Here is a 23,168-nt window from a genome sequence, read left to right as displayed (position 1 = left end):
TGTACTTCTCCTTCTTCTATCCCTATTATTCTTAGGTTTGGTCTTTTTATTGTGTCCCAGATTTCCTCTATGTTTTGTGATGAGAATTTGTTGGTTATGTTGTTTTCTTTGATGAGAGTGTTTATTTTCTCTATGGTATCTTCAGTGTCTGAGATTCTTTCTTCTATCTCTTGTAATCTGTTGGTGGTACTTGTCTCTGTAGGTCCTGTTCGTTTATTCAAATTTTCCATTTCCATTTTTTCCTCGGTTTGTGTTTTCTTTATTACTTCCACTTCATTCTTCAGGTCTTGAACCGTTTCCCTTACCTGTTTGATTACTTTTTCTTGTTTCTCTTGTTTTTCTTGGGTATCTTTGAGATATTTATTCATTTCCTCTACCTTTTTGTTTGTAATCTCCAATTGATTATGCAGTTTTTCACCTCCTGTTTATGGTCCTTTATTATTTTCATATAATTCACTTTTGAGTTGAATTCTTCTAATTCTTCTTGATTAGGGTGTACACTTCTCATTTTGGGATTCCTGGATTCTGGTGATGTTACGTTGCCTTTAAAGTTGTTGGGGAAATTCTTGCATTGGTGCCTGCCCATCTTTTCCTTCAAATGGAGCCAGGAGAGGCCTGGTGTCTTGGACCAGTCTTTGCTGTGACTAACTCTCTAGGTGTATCTCCTCAAGTAGTGGCAGGAACCGTTCCCTTCCAGATGAACTCCTCAACACCAAAACAGGGATGCCTGGTATACCAATCACCCGCCTAAAGAAGGCCGAATGCAATGGTTAGGGTGGGGTCGAGTAGAACACAGGCGACACTGCAGTACAAGCTGGAGGTGCCTGCGCTCCCTTTCAGGGGTTGCTGAGGCCTGCCTGCTAGGCAGGCACTCACTGCTCTGGTTGGGTAGCCTTAGTGTAGGGGGTTTTGTGCTCTACCGGGACAGTCCGCCCCAGGATAGCACACACTCCCCCATCCAGATGCAACTTCTTGTCACCTACACAGGAACTCCTGGTAGCCCCAATGAGCCAGGGACCAAGGGAAGTAGGGGGCAGGCAGAGCAGGTCCAGGAGAGCACAGCAGATACTGCAGCCCCAGCAGCAGGGGCCCGTGTTCCCTGGCGGGGACCTTGAGGCCTGCCCTCTAGTCAGGCACTCACTGCTCTGGGTTGGTAGCCTTAGTGAAAGGGGAGGAAACTGTTCCACAGCAAAGGACCTTGCAAACAAGGCAGGCTTTGGGGTGGGGGTGGGGGCGCATTTGTAGGAGAGAAAGCCCTGCAGCAGGAGCTGGGGGAGGGGCATTTGTGCTCTCTACCAGGACAGTCTGCCCCAGGATAGCACACACTCACCCGTCCAGATGGGACTTCTCAGCACCTACACAGGGACTCGTGGTAGCCCCAATGATCCAGGGACCAAGGGATGCAGGGGGCAGGCCACTATTTAATGTTTTAATAACTTAAGACTTTTCATGACAATGAGCCACTCTGCTCCTGGAAGCACCAAACTACTTTAAGAAGAAGATGGGCATCGAAGAGCATCCTTATGGAGTTTGATAGCCATTTAGGCAAGAAACTGCTCTTGCCTGGACTGTTGCATAAACTGGACACAGAGAACCCGCAGAGAGAGGACTACTGAACTTGCCTAAAGGTGAGATGATCTTTCGGGGTTCCTGATTCATGAAAGAGTCTGTGAGACATTCTGTCGGACACAGCAGATAGTGACTGAACTGCCTTTGAAATTTCCTGCCTCATTGAAATGTCTGCTGGATACTATGGGCCTGTAGGCTGAAGATGGATGCCCCAGTGGTACTAAAGAACTTTGGGTGACTGTCCAGGCAGTGAGATGTCTATGTCACTTCTAGAGTTTTGGAATATTCTTACTTGTTTACTTAGGTAATATTATATCCTTCTGGAGTCTTTGATGGAGTTGAAGAATAGATAGATAGTTATAGCTGTTTTCCTTTGTTATGATAAAAGATAAAATAGATGTAAATATTGTAACTGTAATTCTTGCTTGATAACTGCTTTGTTATATGTAATTTTGCTATGTTAAAGTTAATGTCTTTCCTTTTTCTTTAAACAGAAAAAGGGGAAATGATGGAGGAAGGTCATTGGTTAAATAATAAAGAATCTGCTTGGCCGTCATAGGATAGAACATAGGTGGGTGGAGTAAACAGAACAGAATACTAGGAGGAAGAGGAAGTTAGCTCAGACGCTATGCAGCTGCTCCCCAGGGCAGATGTTATGAAACTCCGACCCAGGATAGATGTAGGCTAGAATCTTCCCAGGTAAGTGCACCTTGGGGTGCTACACTCCTTATTAGAAATGGGCTAGTCCAGGTGCGAGAGTTAGCTGAGAAGAGGCTAGATATAATGGGCCAAGCAGTATTTAGAAGAATACAGTTTGTGTGTTGTTATTTCAGGGCATAAGCTATCCAGGTGGCCGGGAACTGGGATGGCAGGGAAGCGGCCCACAGCTCCCCCAACAAAGTAATCCACACAGCACACAGTCTGTGAGTTTAACCTCTGGATTTGAGTATATATATTTCAGAATATTTTTCCAGTTTGACTCACATACCAAGTGGGTTCAGGTGCACCCCACCACCTACTGGCAGGCAACAGTCATTACAGGTAAGATTTCTTTCAGTTGAAAAAAATAAAAAAATAAAATACAGGTAAGATTTCTTTTGATTGAAAATGTCAGACAATATAACTGTTCAAGGTTTTCACAGCCTTTTTAATTACACAATAACTGAGATTTTACAAGATACCTATGATATTCCCTTGCTTGGCTATTTATGGGGCTTAACATTTTTTTTGGTAGCTTGTTTATAATATGGATTGACAATAGAAAAATGATGCAGTCTTTACAGACTGAATCCAGAATTCTTAGGAAAGAGGTTCAAAAACTTAAGGAAGGGCATGACCATTTTGGATGATAAGTTTCAGTTGGTTGAGGTAATTTCAGATACAATTCAGACTGACACCAACCTCCTCAAGAAAGAGTTTGGAGTTCTCAAGGAGGAGACTTGATCTTTGTCTGATATGTCTTGGTCAACTGAGCAAAATTTTGAGAAGATGCAGTCTAATATTAATTCATTTAAAGAGCTTCACTGCTCTGGAGAAGGGAACAGCTGATTTGGCTCATAAAATCCAGTCCTTGACTGTAGGTGCTGAAACATTAGTAGAGAGGATCCAAACTACTAAATGTATTAATCGAACTTTATCAAAGGGGTATGATAGATTAATTGACAGAATTTCCATACAAGAAGGAACAATACAGGCCATGAGGATTATGTCTAAGGATAAGATTTTATCTCTAATGGACAGACTTCATACCTTAGAATCCTCAATGAAGGCTTTGGAGCATAATACTGGACAGGAGATTCAGGCCTTACAGAAGGCAATGGTAAACAGATTAAAAGTTTGAGGAAATTATAGACTCTGATGAACAGGAGCAAAAGGTAGAAAGGCAAAATTTAACTCCATCAGAGAGTAAAACTATCCAGGATAGTTTCCCCAGAGTTCTACCTGCCTTTCCACTAATAACATCAGAAAAGGTAACCGGCTCCAAAAACCCTAGGATTATTAAGGAACATAGATGGGAGCCTGTACGTATGAGCGATCTGAAAGAAATTAAACAAGCCATTGTGAATTACGGACTCCATTCGTCCTTTGGTAGAGAGATGGTCAAAATTTAGGCTCTCAGTAACAAGGCCACATCTTACAATTGGGCTCAATTGACCTCAGCTGTCCTAGAGAGCTGACCTCAGTTTCACTTTAGGTGCCTTTTCAAAGAAGAGGCCAGATTTTTACAACAGCAGGAAAGAGCAAAAGGAACTGAGATTTCCCTATATAAAATTCTAGGTGACGGACTTTACTCTGATCCTTAGAAACAAGCTCTTTATGATGACCACATCTTATCCATATGGGCCACAGCAGCTTGAAAGGCTTGTCATAAGGTTCAGTACCCAGAACAGAGAGTGGAATCATATCTCAGGGTTAAACAGGGTCAGAGAGAGCCCTTTAGTGACGTTTTACAAAGACTAACTAAGGCTGTACAAATAGGGATAATTGACGCAGAAGCCAGACATATAATAATTGAATCTTTGGCCCTGGCTCATTGGAGCTACCAGGAGTCCCTGTGTAGGTGCTGAGAAGTTCCTTCTGGACGGGTGAGTGTGTGCTATCCTGGGGCGGACTGTCCCGGTAGAGAGCACAAACGCCCCTCCCCCAGGTCCTGCTGCAGCTCTGCCTGAGCCCTACTTCCCTTGGTCCCTGGCTCATTGGGGCTACCAGGAGTCCCTGTGTAGGTGCTGAGAAGCTCCATCTGGATGGGTGAGTGTGTGCTATCCTGGGGAGGACTGTCCTGGTAGAGAGCACAAACGCCCCTACCCCAGCTCCAGCTGCAGCTCTGCCTGTGCCCTACTTCCATTGGTCCCTGGCTCATTGGGGCTACCAGGAGTCCCTGTGTAGGGCTGAGAAGTTCCATCTGGACGGGTGAGTGTGTGCTATCCTGGGGTGGACTGTCCTGGTAGACAGCACAAACTCCCCTCCCCCAGCTCCTGCTGCAGCTCTGCCTGTGCCCTACTTCCCTTGGTCCCTGGCTCATTGGGGCTACCAGGAGACCCTGTGTAGGGGCTGAGAAGCTCCCTCTGGACGGGTGAGTGTGTGCAATCCTGGGGCAGACTGTCCTGGTAGAGAGCACAAATGCCCCTCCCCCAGCTCCTGCTGAAGCTCTGCCTGTGCCCTACTTCCCTTTGTTCCTGGCTCATTGGGGCTACCACGAGTCCCTGTGTAGGTGCTGAGAAGTTCCATCTGGACGGGTGAGTGTGTGCTATCCTGGGGCGGATTGTCCCGGTAGAGAGCACAAACGCCCCTCCCCCAGCTCCTGCTACAGGGCTTTCTTACCTACACAAGCATGCCCACCCCCACCCCCAAGCCGGCCTTGTCTGCAAGGTCCTTAGCTGTGGAACAGCTTCCTGCCCTTTTACTAAGGCTACCAACCCAGAGCAGTGAGTGCCTGACTAGAGGGCAGGCCTCAAGGTCCCCGCCAGGGAACGCGGTCCCCTGCTGCTGGGGCTACAGTGTTGTGCTGCACTCTCCTGGACCCGCTCTGCCTGCGCCCTACATCCCTTGTTCCCTGGCTCATTGGGGCTACCAGGAGTCCCTGTGTAGGTGCTAAGAAGTTCCATCTGGACGGGTGAGTGTGTGCTATCCTGGGGCGGACTGTCCCGGTAGAGAGCACAAACCCCCCTACACTAACGCTACCCAACCAGAGCAGTGAGTTCCTGCCTAGCGGGAAGGCCTCAGCAACCCCCGAAAGGGAGCGCAGGCACCTCCAGCTTGTACTGCACTATCGCCTGTGTTCTACTCGACCCCGTCCTACCCCTTGCATTTGCCCTTCTTTCCGTGGGTCATTGGAATACCAGGCATCCCTGTTTTGGTGTTGAGGAGTTTATCTGGTAGGGAATGGTTCCTGCCACTACACTGAGGAGATACACCCAGAGAGTTAGTCACAGCAAAGACTGGTCCAAGACACCAGGCTTCTCCTGGCTCCATTTGAAGGAAGAGATGGGCAGGAGCCAATGCAAGAATTTCCCCAACAACTTGAAAGGCAACGTGACATCAGCAGAATCCTGGGATCCCGAAATAAGAATTGTACACCCTAATCCAGAAGAATTAGAAGAATTCGACTCAAAAGTGAATTATATGAAAATAATAGAGGACCTTAAACAGGAGGTGTTTAATCAATTAGAGATTACAAACAAAAAGGTAGAGGAAATGAATAAATATCTCAAAGATACCCAAGAAAACCAAGAGAAACAAGAAAAAGTAATCAAACAGGTAAGGGAAACGGTTCAAGACTTGAAGAATGAAATGGAAGTAATAAAGAAAACTCAAACTGAGGGAAGGATGGAGATGGAAAATTTGAGAAGCTTCTGTAAAGCAAAGGACACTGTCACTAAGATGAAAAGGCATGCGACTGACTGGGAGAAGTTTTTTACCAACCCTGCAAAAGAAAAAGGTCTGATGTACAAAATATATAAAGAACTCAAGAAACTAGACTTTAAAATGCTAATTAACCCAATTGAAAATGGGGCACTTATCTGAACAGAGTATTCTCAACAGAAGAAATTCCAATGGCCAAAAGACACTTAAGGTTCTGCTCAACCTCCTTAGCAATAAGGGAAATGCAAATTAAAATAACTTTAAGATACCATCTTAAACTGTCAGAATTGCTAAAATCAAAAACACCAATGATAGCCTTTGTTGGAGAGGTTGTGGAGGAAGGGGCACACTCATTCATTGCGGGTGGGAATGCAAACTTGTGCAACCACTTTGGAAATCAGTGTGGTGATTTCTCAGGAAATTTGGGATCAACCTACCCCAAGATCCAGTAATACCACTATTGGGAATATACCCAAGAGATGCCACATCAAATGACAAAAGTATCTGTTCAACTATGTTCATAGCAGCATTGTTTGTAATAGCCAAAACTTGGAAACAACCTAGATGCCCTTCAATGGAGGAATGGATGAAGAAAGTGTGGAATATATACATATTAGAGTACTACTCATCGGTAAAAAACAATGACTTCTCGAATTTTGCGTGCAAATGGATGGAAATAGAAAACACTATCCTGAGTGAGGTATCCCAGACCCAAAAAGAGGAACATGGGATGTACTCACTCATAATCGGTTTCTAGCCATAAATAAAGGACATTGAGCATATAATTTGTGATCCTATAGAAGCTAAATAAAAAAGTGAACCCAAAGAAAATTGTATAGTCATCCGCCTGGAGAGGAGAAGCAGACAGATTGCAGGGCAAACCTGGGAACTTGAGGCTGAGGTGGCATGGGGCAAAGGGGAAATGGAATGAGAAACATGAGAAGGGGAGAATGGGAGGAGCTTGGGGTATTGGGATGGTTGGGATATAGGAAGGGTGGATACGGGAGCAGCAAAATATATATCCTATCTAAGGGAGTCATCTTAGGGTTGGCAAGAGACTTGACTCTAGAGGGGTTCGCAGGTGTCCAGGGAGATGTCCCCAGCTGGTACCTTGGGCAACTGTGGAGGGGGAACCTGAAATGACCCTATCCTATACTGATGAATATCTTACATATCACCTTAGAACCTTCATCTGACAATGGATTGAGGTAGAGACAGAGACTCAATTTGGAGCAACTGTCTGAGCTCTTAAGGCCCAAATGAGGAGCAGAAGGAGGGAGAACATGAGCAAGGAAATCAGGACGACAAGGGATGCACCCACCCACTGTGACAGTGGAACTGATTTATTGGGAGCCCACCAAGGCCATCTGGTCTGGAACTGAATAAGCATGGGTTGAAACTGGACTCTCTGAAGGTGGCGGACAATGAAGGCTGATGAGAAGCCAAGGACAATGGTACTAGGTTTCGATCCTAGTACATGAACTGGCTTTGTGGGAACTTAGCCTGTTTAGACGCTCACCTTCCTGGATGTAGATAGAAGACTTTCATCTTCCCGCAGGGAAGGGAATTTGGACTGCTCTTCAGTATCCAGAGGGAGGGGGAATGGTGTGGGGGGAGGAGAAAAAGAGTTGGGACATGGGGAGCGGAGTGGGAGGAGGGGGCAATATTTGGGAGGAGGGGACGGAAATGGAAAACTGGGAGCAGGTGGAAATTTTAATTAAAAAAGAATAAAAAAAAAGAAGATCCATAGGAGAGCATTCGGAGGAAGAGATGGTCAGGCGCCAATGCAAGAATTCACCCAACAATCTGAAAAATAATATGAAACCACCAGAACCCAGTGACCTCACAACAGGAGGACATGAACACCTTAATAATGAAGAAGTAGAAAAAGTTGACTTTATGAAAGTGATTGACGCCCTTAAACAGCATGTAAAAAATGCCCTTATAGAAATGGATGAGAAGTATAACAGAAAGTTTGAAGAATTGAGTAAATCAGTGAATGATACCCTAGGAAACCAAGGAAAAACAATCAAACAGATAATGGAAACAGTTCAAGTATTGAAAACTTAAATGGAGGCAAAGAAGAAAACACAAACAGAAGGCTGGCTGGACAGGGAAAATCTATGTAAACGAATAGAGACTACAGAAACAAGCACCACCAAAAGAATACAAGAGATAGAAGAAAGAATCTCAGATTCTGAAGATACCATAGAGAAAATAAACAGGCTGATCAAAGAAAACAGCAAGGCCAACAAACTCTCATCACAAAACATTCAGGAAATATGGGACACAATAAAAAGACCAAACCTAAGAATAATAGGAGTAGAAGAAGGGGAAGAAGCGCAGCTCAACGGTCCAGAAAATATATTTAATAAAATTATAGAAGAAAACTTTCCCAACCTAAAGAAAGATATACCTACGAAGGTTCAAGAATCATGCAGAACACCAAATAGGCTGAATCAAAAAAAAAAACATCCCCTTACCATATAATAATCAAAACACAAAGCATACAGAACAAAGAAAGAATATTAAGAGCTGCAAAGGAAAAAGGCCAAGTTACTCATAAAGGTAAACCTACCAGACTTACACCTGACTTCTCTATGGAAACCATGAAAGCCAGAAGGTCCTGGATAGATGTACTGCAGAAACTAAGAGACTGTGGATGCAAGCCCAGACAACTATACCAGCCAAACTTTCGTTCACTATAAATGGAGAAAACAAAATTTTCCAGGATAAAAACGAATTTTAACAATAAGTAGCCACAAATCCAGCTTTACAGAAAGTAATAGAAGTAAAATCACTAACCAAGGATTACAACAAAGACCACAATATCTCAGACAACTAGAGACCCTTCAGCAGCGCAAGTCGAAGAAGGAAAACACAAAATTTACTACTAAAAAAAAATGACCGGAGTTAACAACCACTGGTCATTAATATCACTTAATGTCAACGGACTCAACTCATCTATAAAAAGGCACAGACTAAGAGATTGGATATGAAAACAGGATCCAACATTCTGCTGTTTACAAGAATCATACCTCAACCACAAAGACAGTCACCTACTCAGAGTAAAGTATTGGGATAAGGCTTATCAAGTAAATGGACCTAAGAAACAAGCAGGTGTGGCCATACTAATTTCTAAAAAAGTTGACTTCAAACTTAAATCAATCAGAAGAGATGGAGAGGGACATTTTCTACTCATAACAGGAACAATTCATCAGGATGAAGTCTCAATCCTGAATATAAAAGCACCCACGGACGTGAAAGAAACATTGCTAAAACTCAAGGCAGCAATAAAACCGCTCACATTAATAGTAGGAGACTTTAACACTCCTCTTTCACCAATGGACAGGTCAATTAGACAGAAACCTAACAGAGAAATAAGAGCATTAATGGAGCTAATGAATCAAATGGACTTAACAGACATCTATAGAATATTCCACTGAAATAGGAAAGAATATACCTTCTTCTCTGCAGCTCATGGAACCTTCTCGAAAATCGACCACATACTCTGTAACAAAGCAAACATTCAGAGTTACGAAAAATATCTGTAACCACCTGTATCTTATCAGATCACCACGGATTAAAGCTAGAATTCAGCAACAATGCTACCCCCAGAAAGCCTACAAACTCATAGAAACTGAACAGTCAACTACTGAACCATACCTGGATTAAAGAAATAAAGAAAGAAATTAAAGTCTTCCTTGAATTCAATGACAAAAAAGAAACAACATACTCAAACCTATGGGACACTATGAAAGCAGTCCTGAGAGGAAAGTTAATAGCACTAAGTGCCCACTTAAAGGAAACAGAGAAAGCACACATTGGAGACTTAACAGCCCACCTGAAAGCTCTAGAAAAAAAAGAAGCAGACTCACCTAGAAGGGGTAGAAGACTGGAAATAATCAAACTAAGGGCTGAAATAAACAAAATTGAAACACAGAAAACAATTGAAAGAATCAATGAAACAAATAGCTGGTTCCTGGAAAAAATCAACAAGATTGATAAACCCCTATCAAACTAATCAAACGGCAGAGAGAGAATTTGGAAATTAATAAAATCAGAAATGAAAAGGGGGACATAACCACAGACACAGAGGAAACTCAGAGAATCATTAGATCTTACTACAAAAGCCTGTATACCACAAACCTGGAAAATGTTAAAGAAATGGACACTTTTTAGATGAATACCATATACCAAAGTTAAACCAGGACCAGGTAAACAACCTAAATAGACCTGTGAGTCGCGAAGAATTAGAAGCTGATATCAAAAACCTCCCTTCCAAAAAAAGTCCAGGACCAGATGGTTTCAATCCAGAATTCTACCAGAACTTCCAAGAAGACCTAATACCTATACTCCTAAATGTATTTCACAATATAGAAACAAAAAAGTAATTGCCAAATTCTTTTATGAAGCTACAGTTACTTTGATACCAAAACCACACAAAGACTCAACCAAGAAAGAGAATTACAGGCCAAACTCACTCATGAACATTGATGCAAAAATCCTCAACAAAATACTGGCAAACTAAATCCAAGAACACATTAGAAAAATTATCCATTATGATCAAGTAGGCTTTATTCCAGAGATGCAGGGCTGGTTTAACATATGCAAATCTATCAATGTAATGCATCATATAAAAAAAACTGAAAGAAAAAAAAATATGATAGTTTCATTAGATGCTGAAAAAGCATTTGACAAAATTCAACATCCCTTTATGATAAAAGTCTTGGAGAGATTAGGGATACAAGGGTCATACCTAAATATAATTAAAGCTATTTACAGCAAGCCGACAGCTAATATCAAATTAAATGGAGAGAAACTTAAAGCCATCCCACTAAAATCAGAAACACGCCAAGGCTGTCCCCTCTCCCCATACCTCTTCAATATAGTTCTTCAAGTCTTAGCAATAGCAATAAGACAACATAAGGGGATAAAGGGGATTCGAATTAGAAAGGAAGAAGTTAAACTTGTGTTATTTGCAGAGGATATGATAGTGTACTTAAGCAACCCTACAAACGCAACCAAAGAACTTCTACAGTTGATAAGTAACTTTGAAATGTGGCAGGATACAAGATCAACTCCAAAAAATCAGTCACCCTCTTATACACAAAGGATATGGAAGCAGAGAGGGAAATAAGAGAATCATCACCTTTCATGATAGCCACAAACAGCATAAAATATCTTGGGGTAACTCTAACCAAGGAAGTGAAAGATCTATTTGACATGAACTTTAAGGCATTGAAGAAAGAAATTGAAGAGGATACCAGAAAATGGACGGATCTCCCTTGCTCTTGGATTGGGAGGATCAACATAGTAAAAATGGCAATTCTACCAAAGGCAATCGATAGATTCAATGCAATCCCCATCAAGGTCCCATGAAAATTCTTCACAGATCTTGAGAGGACAATAATCAACTTTATATAGAAAAACAAAAAACCCAGGATAGCCAAAACAATCTTATACAATAAAGGAACTTCTAGAGGCATTACCATCCCTGACTTCAAACTCTATTACTGAGTTACAGTAATGAAAACAGCGTGGTACTGGCATAAAAACAGAGCAGTCGACCAATGGAATCGTATAGAAGACCCGGATTTTAACCCACAAACCTATGAACACCTCGTTTTCGATAAAGGAGCTAAAAGTGTACAATGGAAGAAAGAAAGCATCTTCAGTAAATGTTGCTGGCACAACTGGATGTCAACCAGTAGAAGAATGAAAATAGACCCATATTTATCACCATGCACAAAACTCAAGTCCAAATGGATCAAAGACCTCAATATCAATCTGAACACACTCAACCTGATAGAAGAGAAAATGGGAAGTACCCTACAACATATGGGTACAGGAGATCGCTTCCTATGTATAACCCCAGGAGCACATACATTAAGGGCAACATTGAATAAATGGGACCTCCTGAAACTAAGAAGCTTCTGTAAAGCAAAGGACACTGTCACTAAGACAAAAAGGCAGCCTACTGACTGGGAGAAGATCTTCACCAACCCTGCAACAGACAAAGGTCTGATCTCCAAAATATATAAAGAACTCAAGAAACTAGACGTTAAAATGATAATTAACCCAATTAAAAAATGGGGCACTGAACTGAACAGAGAATTCTCAACAGAAGAATTTTGAATGACCACAAGTTACTTAAGGTCATGCTCAACCTCCTTAGCGATCAGAGAAATGCAAATCAAAACAACTTTGAGATATCATCTTACACCTGTCAGAATGGCTAATATCAAAAACACCAAGGATCGCCTTTGCTGGAGAGGTTTTGGAGAAAGGCGTACTCTCATCCATTGCTGGTGGGATTGTAAACTTGTGCAACCACTTTGGAAATTATTGTGGTGGTTTCTCAGAAAAATTGGGATCAACCTACCCCTGAACCCAGCAATACCACTCTTGGGAATATACCCAAGAGATGCCCTATCATATGACAAAAGCATTTGTCCAACTATGTTCATAGCAGCATTATTTGTAATAGCCAGAACCTGGAAGCATCCTAGGTGTCCTTCAATGGCAGAATGGATGAAGAAAGTGTGGAATATATACACATTAGAGCACTACTCTGCGGTAAAAAACAATGACTTCTCGAATTTTGCATGCAAATGGATGGAAATAGAAAATACGATCCTGAGTGAGGTAACCCAGACCCAAAAAGAAGATCATGGGATGTACTCACTCATATTTGGTTTCTAGCCATGGATAGGGTGCCACGGAGTCTCTAATTTGTGGTCCTAAAGAATATAAACAAGAGGGAAAACCCAAGGAAAAACATCTAGTTATCCTCCTGGCTATGGGAAATAGACAAGAGTGCTGGGCAAAACATTGGAATCTTGGGGGTAGGGTGGGGTGGGGGTAAGGGTAGATGGAGAAAGAAAAGTGTGAAGGAGAGGATGAGGGGAACTCGGGGAAACGGGATGATTGGGTATATAGGAAGTTTGGATAGGGGAGCAGGGAAACTCATATCTTAGTTACGGGAGCCAACTAAGGTTTGGCAAGAGATTTGAACTTGGAGTGGCTACCCCATGCCCAGGGCAATGTCCCCAGTTAGTTCCTTGGGCACCTGAGGATAGGGAACATGAAATGAACCTATCCTATAGCCATACTGATGAATATCTTGCATATCACCATAGAACCTTCATCTAGCGATGGATGGAGATAGATACAGAGACCCACAGTGGAGCACCAGACTGAGCTCCCAAGGTCCTAATGAGGAGCAGAAGGAGGGAGAACATGTACAACGAAGTCAGGACCACGAGGGGTGCACCCACCCACTGAGACAGTGGGGCCGATCTAGTGGGAACTCACCAAGGCCATTTGGACTGTGACTGAAAAAGCATGGGATAAAACCAGACTCTCTGAACATGGCAGGCAATGAGAGCTGACGAGAGGCCAAGGACAATGGCATGGGGTTTTGATCCTACTCAGGTTCTGGCTTTGTGGGTGCCTAGAGAGTTTGGATATTCACCTTCCTAGATCTGGATGGAGGGGGGAGGACCTTGGACTTTCCACATGGCAGGGAACCCTGACTGCTCCTGGGACTGGAGAGGGAGGAGAAGAGGAGTGGGGGAGGGGGAGAGGGGCAGGAAGACGGGGAGGGAAATGGGAGGCGGGGAGGAGGCAGAAATTTTTTTTTTCAATAAAAAAATGAAATTAAAAAAAACAAACAGAACACAGTTGTAAACCAGTTTTGATGGTATAGTAGTTAATCATCCCAGCCCTCCAGTACATACAGTCCAACAGTACTGAGTCCTCACCTGAATGACCTGATCTCATATCTTTTAACTTTCCAAAATCCCAGAAGCCAAATTCCCTGAGACAACAGCTTCTGGTACTAACCCACATCTGTTAGCCAGCTACCGCCTACAAAAATCTCACTCTCTGGATTATATAAAGATGGCACTGAAGAGCCAACGAATCCTCTCTATTTATCAGTAATATCTAGCTGTTCTGAGATCACAGAATGATTTACTGTCCACAGCCCACAATATCACTTTAATATGGAGGAAAATCTGTGAAATACCCACAGTGTCTCAGTGCACAGAGAAGATACTGTCAAAAAACCCTGTGTGCACCAGGTCTAGAGTCCCAAGTGTCTATAAACTCCCTCAGGAAATCATTGTCTAGATGCCACAGTAACCAATAAGTTGGTTATCTAGAACCCATTACTGACTTTATGGATCTCACAGTTCCAAATATTTATAGTACAAAGCACCTTTTGTAGTTTAGATATCATGGTTACTGATGCCAGAGATCATCACACAGGACAGACCAAACTGCACAGCTTTCTCCCATCATATCACTACAGCTTTTAATAGGCCAGAGCCAACATCCTGTAATTGTTCAAACTCCATGTTGTATGAGTGAGCAGAGATGACAACATTCAACTGTCTGAAGACCTTTAACTTATCGCAATGTACGTACTACCATGGTGTCAAAAATCTCCACAGTTACAGTATCCTGGCTCCAAAAGTTCACAAACTCCAACTCACATTATTTTCCAGAACCTATACTGTCTGCCAGTCAGGAACCAACTTTTTCTGATGGTCCAGAACCATCAGATGGTCTTCCAACTACACAGAGCCAATAACATTTGTCCAGATTCTCTGCATTGGTCTGTTGAGAGCCTACTATCAACAATTGTCCGAGTCCATAGCTTTGGCTGGGCTACAGCTAACACTTTTCAGCTGTCCAGATCCAAATTCCTTCTTACAGTTGAGAAACAAAGTGACACTTGATGGAGGAAGGTCATTAGTTAATTAATAAAGAAACTGCTTGGCCCTGATAGGTTAGAACATAGGTGGGTGGAGTAAACAGAACAGAATGCTGGGAGGAAGAGGAAGTGAGGTAAGATGTCTCAGACAGATGCCAGGCCACTGCTCCCCAGGGCAGACGTGATGAAGCAAGCCGCCAGGTCAGACATTCTGAATCTTTCCCGGTAAGACTGGTGCTAAACAGATTATTAGAGATGGGTTGATCGGGATATGAGAATTAGCCAGTAAGTGCTAGAGCTAATGAGCCAAGCAGTGTTTAAAAAAATACAGTTTTTGTGTTGTTATTTCAGGGCATAAGCTCGTCATGTGACTGGGAGCTGGGTGGCAGGAATGCAGCCCGCAACTCCCCTCAGCAGAATGGCGCCCAGATGTGAATAACTTAGTCCACAGAAAGCCTGAGAAAACTTGGGAAAGAATAGAGTAAAGCATGTTTTCTTGGTATCAGCAATTTCTTGCGTCTGCTCTGCTTGCTAGAGGCAAGCAAGCCCTATCATCTAAGAGAGGCTTCCTGACTCAGCTTTAGTGGCAAAACTCTGCAGCTCATTAAGAGGTCCTGCCACAAAACACTTAAATGGTGTTGATAAAAGCTGACTACATGCTTGTTTGTTTTCAGCTGTAGCAGGAAAAAAGTTGTGCTGTTTTAAAATGCTGGTGTTCTGGTCTGTACTGCCAGGGCAAACTCTGACTCTTTCAGACAGCAGGCTGAGTGTGGTCTGTGAGCAGAGTGCTGCAGCTTGCTTGCTGGCAGGGACCCTGCCATTACCTCCGCCTTGAGGCTGAAAAGCTAAGGAATGGACTGGATCTAGCCAGCAAAGCAACGGCTTTAGTCTTACCCACATTGCTCAGTAATTTAAAGGCTCATGTGGTCAGAAAAAGAGAGAGAGATACAGTAAAGGGAGATTCAAAAGCAAAGAAAATTTCTAAATGGTTTACAGTGTGTTAAAAATATTTGCAGGCTAAAAGTTAGAGTTCTTTAAAAAAAAGTTAGAGTTCTTAAAGTAAAGAAAGAAAGAGAGTAGTTGGGTGTGTTAGTACACACAACTACAATCTAACTCAGAGTTTTGTGGTAGTGAGACACAATTGCTCCTGGAAACACCGATCTATTCCTGAGAGAATGTTGAGCACCAAAGATGCTCTACCTGGAGCCTTTCTTTTTGGCAGAACTGGCCTTTGGGCAAAGAGATGCCCATACCTCTACCATTGACAGAGATACAGAGTGTCTGTGAATGGAAAAAACAGGACAGTCATATCCTGCCAAGACAGGGTAAGATAGTTTTGACAAGTTTTTTGCATTTGAAAATGGTATGTCAGTTATGATAGGCCTTAGCCAAAGTTGGTTGCTTCAAAGCTGCAAATGTGACCTTGGGTGATTACCTAGGTAGCTAGTTGTCTCTGTGATTTGCTGCATGTTTTGGAAGTTGTTTGATTGTACTTCCTAGTTATTCAGGTAACATTATTTCCCTTCTCAGATCTTTGATGGGGTTGAAGACTATATAAACGTAGTTACTTTCCACTCATGACTTGGCCAAGCTATTTATTATATAAGACTTAAACTAGTTAGAATACAATATTTGTACTTATTGTATATAAATTCATAATTTCATAGTAGGTTTAGAACTCTCTTACTTAAACAAAAGGGGGAGGTGTTGCGGGAGCCCATTCCACTCCTTCAGCCAATAGCTGCTGAGATACCAGCCCACTGGGGTGTGGTCTCTCTCCCTTTAAAAAGTGGCCACTTCCATCTCCTCTCTCCTTTTGCTTCCGGCTCTGCTTCCAGTGACTAGACTCCTTTCTGATTGCACAGAGGGCTGTTATCTGAGACGGTGATCTGTAAGTTTTTTCCCCTTTAAATAAATACCATCCTATTAATCATAATTCCAAACTGGTGTGGGGTTGTTTGTTGCAGCGAACTCCCTGACCAGCAGGAAAAGATGACCACCAGACGAGGATTCTTCCCAAATCACGCTTTATTGGAGCCTCTTGGTTGAAGGGAGAGTGGAAGCAAGGGGCCCCGAGCGCCAAGTGGTGGCTGCTTATATAGGGGGTAAGGGAACGAGTCGTGCCTGGATTGGCCGATGCGCGCCTGCCAATGCTCCTGGCCATGGGATTGGCCCTAAGCACATCATCGGCACTGCACATGTGAGAGGCCTGGTTCCACTGCATTGCCTAATATGGAGCTGTCCACTAAGCAGGCCGGGGCCAAGCGCCATCTTGTAATGGCGGCCACTTGAATCGGCTCCCAGCAGCTCCCCCTTTTTGTTTTTCTCTGTAGGCCAGTGAGAAGGTCTTACTCCCGTTCAGGTCCTCACCTCATGATGCGAGGACTGATCAAAGGAGGCCCAAAACTCCTGGTACTCCTTCTCCCGTGCAATGGAATAAACTCCTGGGAGGTGCAAAGGCAGTACTCAGAGTAAAAATGCATACCTTCCTCAGTGCAATGGAGAATTTCTCCCTGAGAATGCAAAGGCTATGCAAGGAACAAACCTACTGGCCTTCTAACCATACTTGGGGTGAATCACCATTCTCCAAAGTGGCTAATGCTTGTAGAACCGCAACCTTATCTTGAGATGTTTGAGCTCGGATGCGGCATATTAGCCAAAGGCAGACTATACATTCTCTTATGCAGCATGCAAAAAACATTCCTGATATCCGAAAACCTTTTGTTGCAGCCTCTAGTGAAATTAGTGGGGGCCCATTGAGGCCCAGAATGCCTGTACCATTACTCACTTTGCACTTATTAGTGGTATTGGTAACACAACTAAAGTTGCTCTGTCCAGCCTGCCCTCCCTGAAATAACACAAAAAGGGGAGAGATCAGAGCAACTGCCATTAACCCTGCAGAGGAGCCATTTATTATAGGGCATTAGCAGATTTTAAGAAGGTTCCATTGAACCATAAAGCCTGTAACATGGGGAGGCCCAAATCCTTGTTGGTAATAAAAAAGCAGGGGAAAACTATGGCATTGTGGCGAACAGGAATCGGCTTAGGGAAGGCAGACAGTATTCCCCATCTCTGCTCCACCCGAATCCAGATTGTCATCTCCACCATCATCAGGAACAGCAGTGACGTCATCTTCAACCAGATCATGGCCTTCCTCTATTGGCTGGGGAGCAATTGAATCATCCTTAATGGTTCTTGCCAATTTGCACGGAACCCAGTGAGGCACCTCTTGAGCCTGCGGTAAAACACAAATAGCTCCCCTGGATCTTCTGATGACAGGATCCGGGCCATACCATTTGTTATCCAACACATCCTTCCACATGACGGCCTCTCCTTTATCTTCAAGGGTCATTGCAGCATGCCAATCAGCAGCTGTCCTGCCCCGGCTGTCAACTATCAAAAAGTTAAAAGTAAAGAGTGCCAGTGCAACTCTGTTCCTGGGGAAAGCTATCTCTGCTATTCCCCCTTTCTGTTTCTGTAGGAGTTCTTTAAGGCTTCTATTTGCCCTCTCCACAATCCCCTGACCTTGGGGATTGTAGGGTATGCCAGTGGAATGTTCCACCTGAAGCTGTGCACTGAAGGCGCAGAAACCTTTTGAGGAATAAGCAGGGCCATTGTCAGTTTTAAGGCGGGTGGGTTTGCCCCATGCTGCCCAGGCCTCTAGGCAGTGGGTCTTGACATGGGTGACCTTTTCGCCTGCCAATGGAGTGGCAAATATGATACCCGAATAGGTATCGACAGAAACATGAAGATGACAAGTACCAGGCATATGTGGGCCCAGTTTCACGGCTGTTCCTGGCAGCCCACTGCCATTGAGGCAGTTTCGTTTAAGGTGCCCCAACTGGCCACAGCGAAAACACCCTTTTCGTTTATTATCACAGGCTAACTTTGTGGCTGAAAGCATAGCAGCTGCAAGTCCTGCATTAGTCAAGGGACCCCCGATCTCTCTACAAGCCTTTATCCAGGCATCCAGTCCCTTGTGCCTGACCGGTGCTGTGGCTCTCTGACATTCCTTGGTACTTTGTTCAAAAATAATCTGCTGCACAAAGGGCAAGGTGTATTCAGAGCTGCCAAACATTTTATCGGCAACCTCCATCATCCTAGCCACAAAGTCTGAAAACGGCTCCACAGGCCCCTGAATAACTTTGGTTAGATTGCCAGCTACCTCCCCCTTATTGGACTCAAGAAATTAGACATCAAAATTCCAGGTAACCCAATTAGAAATTGGCATACAGAACTAAAAAGAGAATTCTCAACAGAAGAATCTTAAATGGCTTTAAAACACTTAAGGAAATGTTCAGCATCCTTAGCCATCAGGGAAATGCAAGCCAAAATGACTCTGAGATACACCATTCACAACAGCTAAGATTAAAACACCAAAGACAGTTTATACTGGAGAGAATGTGGAGTAAGGGGAACATTCCTTCATTGCTGGTGGAAGGGAAACTTGTTCAACCACTTTGGCAGTTTCTCAGAAAATTTGGAATCAACATTCTTGAAGATTCAGCAATACCACTCTTGAGGATATACCCAAAAGATTCTCAATCATACTACAAGGACACTTGTTCACCTATGTTTGTAACACCATTATTTGTTTAACCAGAACATGGAAACAACCTAGATGCCTCTCAACCGAGGAATGGATAAAGAAAATGTGGTAAATTACACAATGGAGTACTACTCAATAGTAAAATACAAATTCATCTTAAAATATCCTCCCAAATGGATGGGACTAGAAAAAAAATCCTGAGTGAGGTAATCCAGACCCAGAAAGAGGAACATAAGAGGATACACGCTGTAAAGGATAATGAGCCTGAAGTCCATGATCCTTGAAGAGCTAAGTAACACAGTGAACCCTAAGAAAAACATACATAGATCCTCTGGAAAGGGGAAATAGATAAGATTGCCTGACAAAATAGGGAGCATGGGGATCGAGGGAGGAGAAAGCAGAAGAGAAAGAGGAGAAAGGTGAGGGGGAGGAGAACTTGAGGAGCAGGATATTTGAGAAGGAGGAAGTGTTGTAGTAGGAGCGGTGGGCTGCTTTCCCGCACAGCTCTGTACGGCTAGCTTTACCAGAAATAATTTCACGGAAACTGCATTCTTTTAAACACTGCCTGGCACATTAGTTTCAGCCTCTTATTGGCTAGTTCTTACATATTGATTTAACCCATTTTTAATATTTTGTGTAGCACCATGAGCTGGCTTACCAGGAAAGATCTTAACCTGCATCTGTTTGGAGTGGGAGAATCATGGCGACTGACTGACTCAGCTTCTTTCTCCCAGCATTCTGTTCTGTTTACTCCATCCACCTAAGGGTTGGCCTATCAAATGGGCCTAGGCAGTTTATTTACTAATTAACCAATGAAAGCAACAGATTAGAAAGAAATCACTCCCACATCATTTCCCTTTTTTCTGTTTAAACAAAAAAGAAGGCTTTCATTTTAACATAGTAAAATTACATATAGCAAAACAGTTATCAAGCAAGAATTACAGTTACAATATTTATATCTATTTTATTTTTTATCATAACTAAGGAAAACTACAACTATGTATCCATTTTTTAACTCCATCAAAGACCCGAGAAGGATATAGTATTACCTAAGCAAACAAAAAATCCAAAACTCTAAAAATGACAGAGACATCTCGCTGCCTGTACAGTCACCCAAAGTTCTTTTGTACCATTGGGGCATCCATCTTTGGCCTTCAGGCCCATAGTGTTCAGCAGACATTTTCATGAAGCAGGAAATTTTAAAGACAGTTTAGTCACTATCTGCTGTGTCCTGCAGAATGTCTCATAGACTCTTTTATAAATCAGGAACCCCAAAGAATCATCTCACCTTTAGGCAAGTTTAGTAGTCCTCTTTCTGTGGTTTTTTTGTGTCCAGTTTATGTATCAGTCCAGGCAAGAGCAGTTTCTTGCCCAAATGGCTAACCAACTCCTTAAGGAGTCTCTTTGATGTCCATCTTCTTCTTGAAGTAGATTGGTGTTGCCAGGATCAGACATGTCTCATTGTCATGAAAAGTCCTAAGTTATTAAAACATTAAATGCCAGTTTTTGTAATCTTTGAAAGATATGAAGAATGGCTATTTAATTGAAATATATCTCTATATATCTAGAAAATCTAACTAACATGACTACAAGCTTAACTATTATTTATGATTATTCATTAACAATCTATATTTTTTTAATTATATATTACATTTTTAAATGAACTACACAATTACAATACCTTAATCAGGATCAGAAATACATATGCATATAACAAAATTGACCTTAAAATACATACCAATGTAAATTATTTATATCTATATCATATTTTCCTTTAAATGTAAAAGAACATTTATAAACAATATTTGGGAACATGGGCACAGTTTTTTCTCTCCAAACTGTTTTCTGCTAAATGGGGGCATTGTTAATTAGGTCTTTTATGGTATAACCTGTGTGTTAGATTTATTTTAGTCGGCAGTTGAGTGAAGTGATTTTTTGAAGGTGTTTACAGTAACCCTTCAGGAGGGCATGGTCTATCATACCATATTGGGATAGAAGAAATTCACAGCGTCTCATCCTCTGTGAAAACAAAAGAAGACCTAATCCAAAGCATCATATCCTTAGACTCAAATTCTGAAGTCATAATATGCTTATGAAATCCATTCTGGTTTAACTTGGCAGCCCACACAATAAAATGTATCTCTGTATTTAGCTCCTTCACAGTCAAAAAATTTAAAGAAAATACGATGTACATAATACAGACTCTCTGTGAATCTTCCATTTTTACATGGCTTAATTTTTACTCTATCACTTTACTTTATTCTGTCTTTTTAAAGACTTTACCTTTTTTTTAAGGGCATCAACTTTATTTTCTCTGTTTTTTTTCTCTCTCAAGCCCATGTATACTCATCCAACTTTGTGATCCATTTGGTGGTCTGAATTTATCCTATTGTGAATCTGTAATTTTTTTTACTATCCAGGAGCATTTTTTATTTATTTTTTTTATTTATTTATTTTTTTATTCTTTTTTAATTAAAATTTCCAACTGCTCCCCGTTTCCCATTTCCCTCCCCCTCCTCCCACACATTGCCCCCTCCCCCCACTCCCTTTTCCCATCCCCACTCCTCTTCTCCTCCCCCCAGTCCATTCCCCCTCCCTCTCGATACTGAAGAGCAGTCCAAATTCCCTGCCCTACAGGAAGACCAAGGTCCTCCCACTTCCATCCAGGCCCATGTTGGGCACCACTCTGTTGCAGTAGGAGCAGTGGGCTGTGTTCCCGCCCAGCTCCACATAGCTAACTTTATACCCGAAATAATTACACGGAAACTGTACTCTTTTAAACACTGCCTGGCACATTAGTTTCAGCCTCTTATTGGCTAGCTCTTACATATTGATTTAACCCATTTTAAATATTTTGTGTAGTACCATGAGCTGGCTTACCAGGAAAGATCTTAACCTGCGTCTGTCTGGAGTGGGAGAATCATGGCGACTGACTGACTCAGCTTCTTTCTCCCAGCATTCTGTTCTGTTTACTCCACCCATCTAAGGATTGGCCTATCAAATGGGCCTAGGCAGTTTATTTACTAATTAACCAATGAAAGCAACAGATTAAAAAGAAATCACTCCCACATCAAGGAAGGAAAGAGAAGAGAACAAGGAAAGAGACATTTTGAAGGAGGCAGCCATTCTGGGAATAGCAAGAAACCTGGCAGTAAAGAAATTCCAGGAGACCCCCATTCCATAAAACCTCCACATGGGAAAAACGCCAGGGGGCTTCCTTTCCATATGCCTTTGTCATTCCTAGAAACTAGCAGGGAGCTTGCTTGCTAGACTTGCTTTCCTGCCTCCAACATGTAGTTGCCTGCAAGCTCCTAGGAGACCAATTCTTGTAGATATAAGAGTTAAAGGAAAAGATTGGAATGTGCCAATGCAAGGACTTCTCCAACATTATAAAAAGCAACATGGTACTGCCAAAACTCACCAAACACAAACAGGAAGACTCGATCATCCTAACCCAGAAAATAAGAAGAAAACAACTTTAAACATTCATTAATAAAAATGATGAAGACCTTTAAAAAGAGAGTAAAACTCCATTAAAGAAATGGAGGAGAAGACAAACAAAAAGCTGGAAGAAATTAATAAATCTCTCAAAGAAACCCAAGAAAAGCAAGAAAACACAATCAAATAGGTGAAGAAAACAATTCAAGATTTGAGCTTGAAATAGAGGTAATAAAGAAAACAAAAGGGAACTATAGATATGAAAAATCTGTGTAAATGACCAGGAACTACAGAGACAAGTATAACCAACAGAATACAAGAGATAAAAGAAAGAATTTCGGGTACTGAAGATTCTATTGAGGAGATATACTCATTGGTCAAAGAAAACTCTAAATCAATCAAATTCTTAAAACAAAATATTCAGAAAATCTGGGATAGGATCCAACATTCTGCTGTTTACAAGAAACACACCTCAACCACAAAGACAGACATCTACTCAGAAGAAAGGGCTGGAAAAATGTTTATCAA

The sequence above is a fragment of the Chionomys nivalis genome, chromosome Y, assembly GCF_950005125.1.
Source record: "Chionomys nivalis chromosome Y, mChiNiv1.1, whole genome shotgun sequence".
Lineage (NCBI taxonomy): Eukaryota > Metazoa > Chordata > Mammalia > Rodentia > Cricetidae > Chionomys > Chionomys nivalis.
Note: the sequence above shows the minus strand (reverse complement) of the source record.